The sequence below is a fragment of the Pollicipes pollicipes genome, unplaced genomic scaffold (genome assembly GCF_011947565.3).
Source record: "Pollicipes pollicipes isolate AB1234 unplaced genomic scaffold, Ppol_2.1 Scaffold_4219;HRSCAF=4965_pilon_pilon_pilon, whole genome shotgun sequence".
In the NCBI taxonomy this organism is placed as follows: domain Eukaryota; kingdom Metazoa; phylum Arthropoda; class Thecostraca; order Pollicipedomorpha; family Pollicipedidae; genus Pollicipes; species Pollicipes pollicipes.
In genome coordinates this window covers 25,832,866-25,843,021 of record NW_023596448.1, presented here as the reverse complement: position 1 = coordinate 25,843,021, position 10,156 = coordinate 25,832,866, and positions in this window count along the sequence as shown.

Genomic DNA, 10,156 nt, shown 5'->3' with positions numbered 1-10,156 from the left:
TCTCTCTCTCTCTCTCTCTCTCTCTCTCTCTCTCTCTCTCTCTCTCTCTCTCTCTCTCTCTCTCTCTCTCTCTCTCTCTCTCTCTCTCTCTCTCTCCTCTCTCTCTCTCTCTCTCTCTCTCTCTCTCTCTCTCTCTCTCTCTCTCTCTCTCTCTCTCTCTCTCTCTCTCTCTCTCTCTCTCTCTCTCTCTCTCTCTCTCTCTCTCTCCTCTCTCTCTCTCTCTCTCTCTCTCTCTCTCTCTCTCTCTCTCTCTCTCTCTCTCTCTCTCTCTCTCTCTCTCTCTCTCTCTCTCTCTCTCTCTCTCTCTCTCTCTCTCTCTCTCTCTCTCTCTCTCTCTCTCTCTCTCTCTCTCTCTCTCTCTCCTCTCTCTCTCTCTACTCTCTCTCTCTCTCTCTCTCTCTCTCTCTCTCTCTCTCTCTCTCCTCTCTTCTCTCTCTCTCTCTCTCTCTCTCTCTCTCTCTCTCTCTATCTGTTTCTCTATCTATTTATATCTCCCTTTCATACCTCTGCTCCTGGCACCCTTTCCCCTTCTCCTTTCCCTCGTCTCCCCTTCTCCTTCTCCCCTCACTCACCGTTTCTCTCTCGGGATGGGCGGCGCCGTCGGCGTGGCGCAAAAACGCCGGTGCCGCCACCGACGCCAGGATTCTCGGACGGACGAGGCCCCGCGGCGCGGGTGTGGGGACCGACACAAGGTCACACCGGCCCTGCCGCCGACAAATCCGGTGCACTAATGTGCGGCAAACACTGATGGACAGCGGCCCACTCGCTGCCAACCGGATGGGAGGAGGGGCCGGCATCTGTCACCGGCGCTGACAGACCGGAAAGCCAGCGGGCGGGCGGTGTCTGCAGAGCAATCACCGCCCGGCAAGGAGCGCCAACCTAATATATATTCAGGCAGACTGGATATTAATTTGGGTAGCACACACCTGCATGATGTCTGGAACTAAACATTTAGTAAAAATAAATTATGGTGCAACGAGGGCACGCTTGCAGGTCGACTGACGGTGAGTGTATTGGTAGCTTATATACTATGAGCGGAAACTAATGAAACGGTTGCGTCCTCGCTCGTCTAGAACTGGCAATGACTGGCAAGGTTATGCTGGTCATCAACGTTCACGGTCAAGGCAAGCGCCAGCGCTTGAAGCAGGCAGTAATGTTATGGTTATGGGTGCCAGCATTTTAGCAACGCCACAGAAATCCACATCCTCTGATGGACCGCTGTATGGATGTGAATAACATTTCTGTCCCATGCACCGCGCATTTCGCTGCCAATGCGATGACGTTCGGCATGAGCCGCTGTGGCTATTGCGGCTGAGCGATCGATTACATTGACAAGAAGCCAGCGGCCGGCGTGTTTACTCGACAATAACTCTTCTACAACGACGACTCGGCTCAAAATGGCCAAACTCAATATGTGGGTGGGGAATGATGGCAGAAACATCGGCCCACGAAACCATCATGCGTTGTTAACGCTAGTGTGATACGAACAATAAAACAGCGAAGCACTTTTAAAACAAAATACTTCGTGAGCTTTTCTCAAAACAAAAACAGCGCTGTCCGCCGCGTTTTTACACTGCTTCGCCCAGCTGTTTCATGCGACCTTGACGTAACAGTTACCAGCTACGCAAAGGTCAAGCGGCACTGAACCCGTGACCTTCCTGGCGTCTATCGTCTGATAACACGTTTGACCCGCTGATGCATGGCGCACGCGTGCGGCTGCTAACCCCGGCAGGCAGGATTTCAGTCATGTTTCGTCTCTACCCGCCAGTGGCCATCACGTGCCTCGTCGACATAGCAGGAATTTTTCCGCTGCTGTTCTGCTCGGCGACGACTGACCTCTCCCCGATCGGTGGAGACGTCAGCTGTGCCAGAGCTGGCTCATCCCCCAATCAAGGGCAGCGGACGAGGGCGGACGTTTTTTTATTCCAAGACCGCAGTGACTCCATTCCAATATGACAGCCGCGTCTTTAGAGCTTCATTCTCCGTCCGATCTACGCGTAACTTGCGTCTTACCGGCGCATAACTTAGGAGACGCGCGTTCATGTGGCAGCGGTTGCGCGTCGGCCGCATTTTGCCGCTGGCGTCGCACATAAGTCACAGAAAAGTCCGAGCTAAGCAAAGCTGGTAAGCGCAGTCCCAATGACAGGTACTGTTACGGCACGGGCCGAAACCTTATGGCCCAAACACTCATCTGAGTTACATCAAATTCTGGCCGTCGATAGACGTATGTTTTTCGTAGTTTTGGAACCATTGATTTCCTTGAAGAGCGCATGTTGATGAGAGACGATTGGACGTATAGATATATAAATGGAGAGCTGGATATGCAGTTATAAGCTTTCAAAACGTGGATTTTCTAGCCCCGCGCCAATGTACATGCAAAAGCCACGGAAGATAAAGGTACATGCAGTAGTCACAGAAGATAAAAACGGATAGCACAGATGAAAGCGGCGCACTACACGGCTCAATTTGTTCATCTCCTTAGCAAATTGGAGGTAGAGATTGTCCTTAACATTCTGAAGGTCGCATTGTTCGCGACCGCTTACACTTGCACGTCTGCAGGTAGTAAGCTCCAGTCGCCAGATATGCGAAACATGAACGATGGCGCCCAAACTCAGCTCGGACATGCGGCAGCTGCAGCTGCTCGACGGCCGTCCCTCGAGTGGTAGCTCAAAGGTCAGCTTTCGTTTAGTTCAGAATCATCGACCAGCCCGAGATTCGCGGAAATATTTCGAAGCTTTTCAGACAAATATCGCGTTAGTGAGCATCGAACAATAAGTTACCAAGTAAATTTACCTTCTGGATGAATACCATGTCACGCTTCAACGCGTTTCCTAATGCGTTCATGCTTCAATTTCGTCGGCCGTGTGCTCAAGCGAGGCACGTAATCACGGCTTTATGTTGCCAGTGAATGAACTGCATATCTGGCGAATGATGAGGCTTGTTTCAACTTGTCATGCTCAGTATACAGAGGCGTAGCTTCAGCTTGTCGTGCTCAGTATGCAGAGGCGTATCTTCAGCTTGTCGTGCTCAGTATGCAGAGGCGTAGCTTCAGCTTGTCATGCTCAGTGTGCAGAGACGTAGCTTCAGCTTGTCATGCTCAGTATGCCGAGACGTAGCTTCAGCTTGTCATGCTCAGTATGTAGGGCGTGGCGTCAGCTTGTCATGCTCAGTATGCAGAGGTATGGAGTCAGCTTGTCATGCTCAGTATGCCGGGGCGTAGCTTCAGCTTGTCATGCTCAAGCTGCAGAGACGAAGCTTGAGCCCGTTATCCTCAGTATGTAAAGGCGAAGCTTCAGTTTGTCATGCTCAGCATGTTTTTATCGAGAGTGTGACATAAAACTAGAGGCAAACGACATTGTCATCAGTGGTATTCAGGTGCGAATTCTGCATGGCTACATATTGCTATCGCCGTTTTGAATCGATGAAACTGAGCCAAAGGCTTTTGGGAAATTGTCCAGGAATCCAAATGTATATATCCTCCCTGAATATTCCGTCCCAATCACAGATTTTGCGCCCAAATCACTTGAAATTGGCAAGAGCCACTGGCTCCCGGATGAAAACCGATCTTTTCCCCTAAATGAGTTTTACGGCGCTCCATCTTTGATGATATGTGAGCGCTACATGGAATGCAGGGATACAACGCAGTACGTTGAATAGCAGTCGCGTCAGTCAGTACTCAGTCCAAATGTAACAGCACATCACTTTGGACAGCGGTCAATTGTAAAAGCACAGCACTTACGACAGCGGCCAATTGTAACAGCACAGCACTTTGGATAGCGGTCAATTGTAACAGCACAGCACTTTGGACAGCGGTCAATTGTAACAGCACACCACTTTTGAAAACGGTCAGTTGTAACAGCACAACATTTTGGAGCGGTCAGTTGTAAAAGGACAGCACTTTGGACGGCGGCCAGTTGTAACAGCACAGCACTTTGGACAGCGGCCAGTTGTAACAGCACTTGGAAGTGAGAAATCATAAGGGGAGAACAAGAGCACGGCGTTGGAGAATTGAATACATTTAACCATGGTTTAGTGTTTTCATTACATTTTGGTCGATTTGTATGCTCTTATGCCATTTAGACAAATTCATGTTGCTTAGCTCCAGAACGTAATGTCATCTGAAAACAGCTGGTTTTGACTCACATATGGGTATTTTGTGCAACCTTATGAAAATGACACGCAGCCTGCGACGTCCGACGTCAGATTTGCACGTGGGGAAAACGCTTGCAGTACGGAAGAACTCCACCGACATCTTAGGAATGTTGCAGCCCTGTTTGAGTGAGGTGACAACAGACATGATCGTCACTACCACGTGGATGATGGATACCAAGCATAAGCGATGGAGCCTGTCTGGGAATCTGTCTGTCTGGAAACCTGCACACCTCTGGAAATCACCACCACCACTACCACCAGCACCATCACCATCTTCAAACTCCTCCTCTCCTCACTCCTCTTCTTCTTCCTCCTCCTTTTCTTCCTTCTCATCCTCCTCTTCCGCTTCCTCCTCCTCTTCCTCCTCCTCCTTCTTCTCCGCCGCCGCCCCCTCTTCCTCCTCCTCCTCCTCCTCGTCCTCCTCCTCCTCCTCCTCCTCCTCCACCTCAACGTCATCATTGTCCTTATTCGACATCACACTCAGGCATAACGCCGCTAAGTGACAAAATATAATAACAACAATTATTACGAAGCAAAGGCCTGATAACATACGCTATATCGGCATCAGCCCCACAATGGTGGCGGGATTCGTCGCAGGGCACCCCCAGAGGGAGCCACCAGGTGTCCACCAGTTTGAGTTAGCTGACGACACATGTGACCAGCGGTCATTTCAAGTCCCGCTGAGACAGCAGCTGGCTATCCTGTGCGTTGACCCAGAAGCACAATTGGCAGCTCAGTTGAGACAGCAGCTAGCTATCCTGTGCGCTAGGTCCAGAAATACGCGTGGCACAATGTAAGCAATACCAAGGAGGGCGTCAACGCTGGAGTTATTCTCTGCCTTGATGTGAATGTCTCAGTTAGGCATTACAGAACTCTGCCTCGTTTTCCCGTACCCGCGAAATATCAGGGACAGTCATTAGAACGGCGTTATTCACATAGAGAGGCAGTCCAAGCGCAGGCTTATGGGCACGTTGGCCATGCCTTCCAGTGAGCCGCACCCGCCCCCTGGAGGGAGCTAGATCACAGACAAATGTCAGGGCCGGTATCGCTTCGGCATTTCAAATGCCACTTTCTCTAGAACAGCTAGGTCGTTGCTGAGGTCTCCAGCGGTCTGAGGTCTCCAGGTCTCCTACCGCTGAGGTCTCCAGCGGTAGACAGATCTAAGACAGTCTTGAGCGGTAAACAGACCTTAGGCGATCTTGTTAGCGGTAGACAGGCCTTAGACGGTCTTGTTAGCGATAGACAGACCTTAGACGGTCTTGTTAGCGGCAGACAGACCTTAGACGGTCTTGTTAGCGATAGACAGACCTTAGACGGTCTTGTTAGCGGCAGACAGACCTTAGACGGTCTTGTTAGCGGCAGACAGACCTTAGACGGTCTTGTTAACACTTTTCACCACCTTACGGCTGTGCGACTGCGCCATTCAGGTGTTCATGCCATAGTACACTGACAGGCTCGGACACGGTGTTTACGGCTAATTCTTGGCTAGATAGTTATCAAGATGCTCTTCGCGGTGTGGGGCCAGTGAGGCGATCGCCACCGCGACGCGTGATGAATGATGTGTTAAGTGCTTATCAACGCATTGGAATATCCGCCGTTCACGGGTTAAGCTGGTGGAAGGTCTCTGATGCTTAGCGTCTGAGCGTGAATTTGCAGATGACAGTGCTGAAATCATAAGGCAGGCGCCATCGCTGGAAAATGGCATTAAGTAAATATACTGTTAAATTTTTGTGACATTTGGCAGGGCTTTTCAAGTCCCAAATTCAACAAACTACGTCAACAAATTTGTTCACGCCGTCTGTGCTTTGTAATGGTGACAAAAAAGTTGCAAAACATTCTTTAATCTCAGATGAATATTGGTCATAACTTTGCTGAGCCACGAGTCTATGTAGTTTCTATGGTCCGGCTTTCCACGGTTTCCATGGGTCAGGCCATAGTAAGTTGTATCCAAGACCGGCCTCCGAAAAGGTGGCGTTGGCTGCCTCCTAGCCTGTTGCTGACGTACCATTGGTGAAACAGTGAGAATGGTTGATGATTTGCGTAGGGCGCATTCAGGCGCCGCGTGCAGTCCGCGTCACACCTTTACCTACTTTGCCGAGACTTTTACTAGTCTACTACTCCGAGTCTACTTATTTGCCGAGACTCGACGCCAGTCGTTGAAGGGAATGCTCCACATTTCTCTGGAGTTTTGAACTAAAAGTGTGGTTGCCAAGACCGGGCACCAATCATCAAAGGAAATGTTTCACATGGTTTCACAAATGTGGAGCTCTCCCTTTAAAATACGCGCCGAAATGCGGGTATGGACAGCTTCGCCTGATATCGCCAATCTGTACTCATCGGATGTCCTTTTAGTGCTATGATTGTTCTTTTGGTGCCAGCCTTGTCCTTTTCTGTATCATCAGTATAAATTTATCACACGTCGCTGCGAAACCTGGTTGCCGAGTTTTGGACCTGTTTCTGGCACCCGTTTTCCGGCTTGTTCACAATTTGAAAATGTTACGTTCTCCATATTAACCGAACGAGGAGGTCGGGGCAGTGAAGCAGCAGTGGCATCGCACCTTTGCAGAGGTACGCCACGCGTTGGGACAGCTTGCGCGCCTGGATAATACTAAAGCACGACTGAAGCAATTGTGCTACGTGTAACTGAAAGCTTCATGGAGGCCTGACCAACGTTTACAGATGTATAGGCCCATCAACACCTCTTTGGTATGCCTCTAATGAGCCGGGGTGCCCCGGATCGTGAAGGCTGTACAATTTGCGGTCAGTTGACGCTTAAACTTCTTTGGCCCCCAGCCTCGCTCCTGATTGCCGTCTCACTCAGCGCCAGTCGGTACCATTTATTTGCTGGAAATTCTTCGCTTTATCACTGTGCCACTCTATTCTACTCGACAGCGTCTTGGAAAAATGCGTGATAGCGTCATTAAAGCGAGTGAGAATGTATTTGACTCACGCCGCTTATAATGAGCATAATGCTGCCGTCCCCTCTTAAGCGTCATGTGGCGATTTAACGTTTACCTTCATGTTGCCTATGACCATAGTCTGGCACGAAATGCACGCTGCATGGCTAAGTTGTTTTCATAAGCCTTTTACTGGTGCATTTAAGATGTCGTTACCTGATCCACGCCTGTTCGCCCCCGCTGCAAACAGAAGCACCCGCGCAACCGTTTTCTACATTAAATCGATCGCACCGTCAGAAACGTTGGTCATGAACCCGCATTTATGGCAACGAGGCCGAAGGAAGCCGCTGCCATAGCAACAGGAGGCGGCTGCCGCCGGGGGCGCCGCGAAACGGGCCTGTCAGAAAAGCCCCGAGGTACATGAGTGGTGGCATTAAACCGCTCCGCCAGGCCGCGGGAGAGGTAGCTCAGCCCAGTGGCTGACGGGCGGGCGGGGCGGCGGCCCCAGCCCTGGAGCGGCGCCGGAGATTGATGATGGAACGCCCCCGTCTGGCGGCCGGCGCTGCAAACTTTGTATTACTGCGGACCATGGAAGCGATGGAAATGGTCCGAGGTATACACGCGATTCACGGGACGTGCTCTGTGCGCTGTGGCCGCTGTGTGACAGGGGAACATTGCGGCCTCCTGGCACCCAGAAACGGTATACGGGGGCACGGGAACACCTTGTTGTCATTACTCTGCCGCCGACATTGAGCGCAACCCAGGTGTAAAGCATCTGTTCGTCTTGCTTCCCTTTTCTTTTGGTGTTGAGCTTGAGTCCGAAGCCGGTGATTTATGATGCCTATAACATGTATAATGCTTTGTTTGATATGCTTGATGAAATGCGCATCGTGTTTTGTGAAATCATCATCGAAGTAATCAAATGTTGTGCTGCACGTTTGAAATGTCATGGACAAGCATGACAATTACTAAGATTTGAAATGGCAAATGTGATTACAGCAATGCATAGCTATTCTAATTTTCACTGCTTCGACAACCAATTAATGACAAACAGACTTGCTGCACCACCGAAACATAACATAAATTTAGAAAATGAACTTTGGGGTCGCGTGCGGTTTGCATGAATTTATTTCTATGGTGCCTCTGACCTAGACGCTTCTGTATCTTTGAACCGGTGAATTAAGTTTGCTCCAGACTTCTTTGCAAAATCAATGCATTCATTAAGTTCCAATCCAAAAGGGCTACCGCTTCAGAATCTATTGCAAGTCAACTTGGCCTTCATTCCATGTCGGATTCGAGTGAAAAAAAGTCTAAGGTACCTTTGTGAAACGCTTTGCATAGAGCCTAATGGGATGGTTGGTACACGGCGTCAATACCACGGAAGGAATAAATGTTTGACTTGTCGCCTTGCCAGGCGGGTTCTGTCATTCATGACGTCATAAATTCGTCACGCAAATACCGTCACCTCATTGCCCTCGTTGTGCCTAAAGCAAGGAGCAAATATGATTCGTTCGTCAGCTTGATTTGCAACATTACCGGTCGTCAATTTTAGTGTAACATTACCTGTCACAAACAGCCTTCGACCGTTTGTGACGAGTTGAGTGCAGCTTTTGAACACAAGTCACGTTTGGTGCTATATAATACAGGAACCTGCTCAGTGGTACGAATTATGACGAAAGTAAGGCTGGGAGTCGGACAACTTAAAGGGAAAGCTTCACATTTGGAGGTATTTAAGCAAGCATCAGGTATGATGAAACGAGTCCACTTATAACTATTGGTATACTTTTAAGAAGAAACGACTGCTCTAGACCGCAAAACTCTCTGTTTAGTAAGTATGCTCCTCAATGTGTCATAGTTTGATTACGTCATCGTACCTTGTACGACACTGACTGAGAGCTAATTAATGGCTGCTTTAACCGAACGTCGCGTTCATGAACGCCAGGTATGGACGCCTTGACAATTTTGCTTTTCTTGATCTTTCAGATTTATTGTGCCAGCTATATTTTTCTTGGCTGTCGCATGACTTATAGAGTGGCTGGATTCGAATGACGTTATCATGACGTCATGAACGCCAAGGTAACTTTGAAATACTCTACCCGGTATATCTTTCTCATTTTCGCGGGCGTGTGGCTCAGAAATTAGAGGGCCCAGGTCAAAGAAGGGCGGGATTGTGAACAGCACCAAAAGGTCTTCAAAATGGCTAGTTCAGTTCAAAACCCCATATCAAAGTGGAACACTCCCTTTGATACAAGCGCCATAAAGGAACATGTGAATGCAAGTAAAAAATATAAAATCACCAAAAAATATTCAAGAAAATCAATAAAAAGGGCAAAAAAGCGCAGATAATGATATAAGGGTTTCATAAACACGCGCCAGCACGCAGGCCATCTCTCGGCATGCTGAAGTACTACAGTTGAGTTAGCCGGTCTGCTACAGTGGTGATTCCGACACGACCATTTGGCAGCAACCCTGACGACACATCAGCGTTCCATTACGCAATCAGGCAATGATGAAACGAGAAGCTTATTTATTAAATATTAAAGTTTTGTTGTCTGGAGGAGCCTTTTCCACTTATGCGCATAGCAATATTAAGAAGTGGGCTTATTTGCATGCATCTAATGGTTGTCTCAATATCTCCAGATGTTGAACGCTCCCTTTATCTCATGGAAGTCCTGTGTTTCCGGCTAAGCTCTGTCCAGCACAATCACAGTGTTTGCGATGTATTTGAAATTCAATTACTTGTGCTGATTAGAATACTTATTGACATTTGATTATTCGCTACAAATAAATGGCGAACTCTAATAGTTTGCTTTCAATGCATTTGTGCTTGCATCGAAAGCATCGAAATCCGGCGGCGCGTGCCGGAGTGGACATTTTCGTCCGGGCTGGGTCCAGCCGGCGCCACTTGGCGCGTTCAGATCACATGGCTTGGCAGGACCGTTCGTGGTCACAAGCAACGCGACGTTACGAATCTACAAACGTACGCAGCACAAAGGCAAACCTCAAAAAGGGGTAAAGCTAATGCTGGGAGGGGAAGCTCGGCTGCTTTGTGCCTAGCGATCGCGCAATCTCCGCAGATTCGAAGAACACCCCAAGTTATTGAAAGG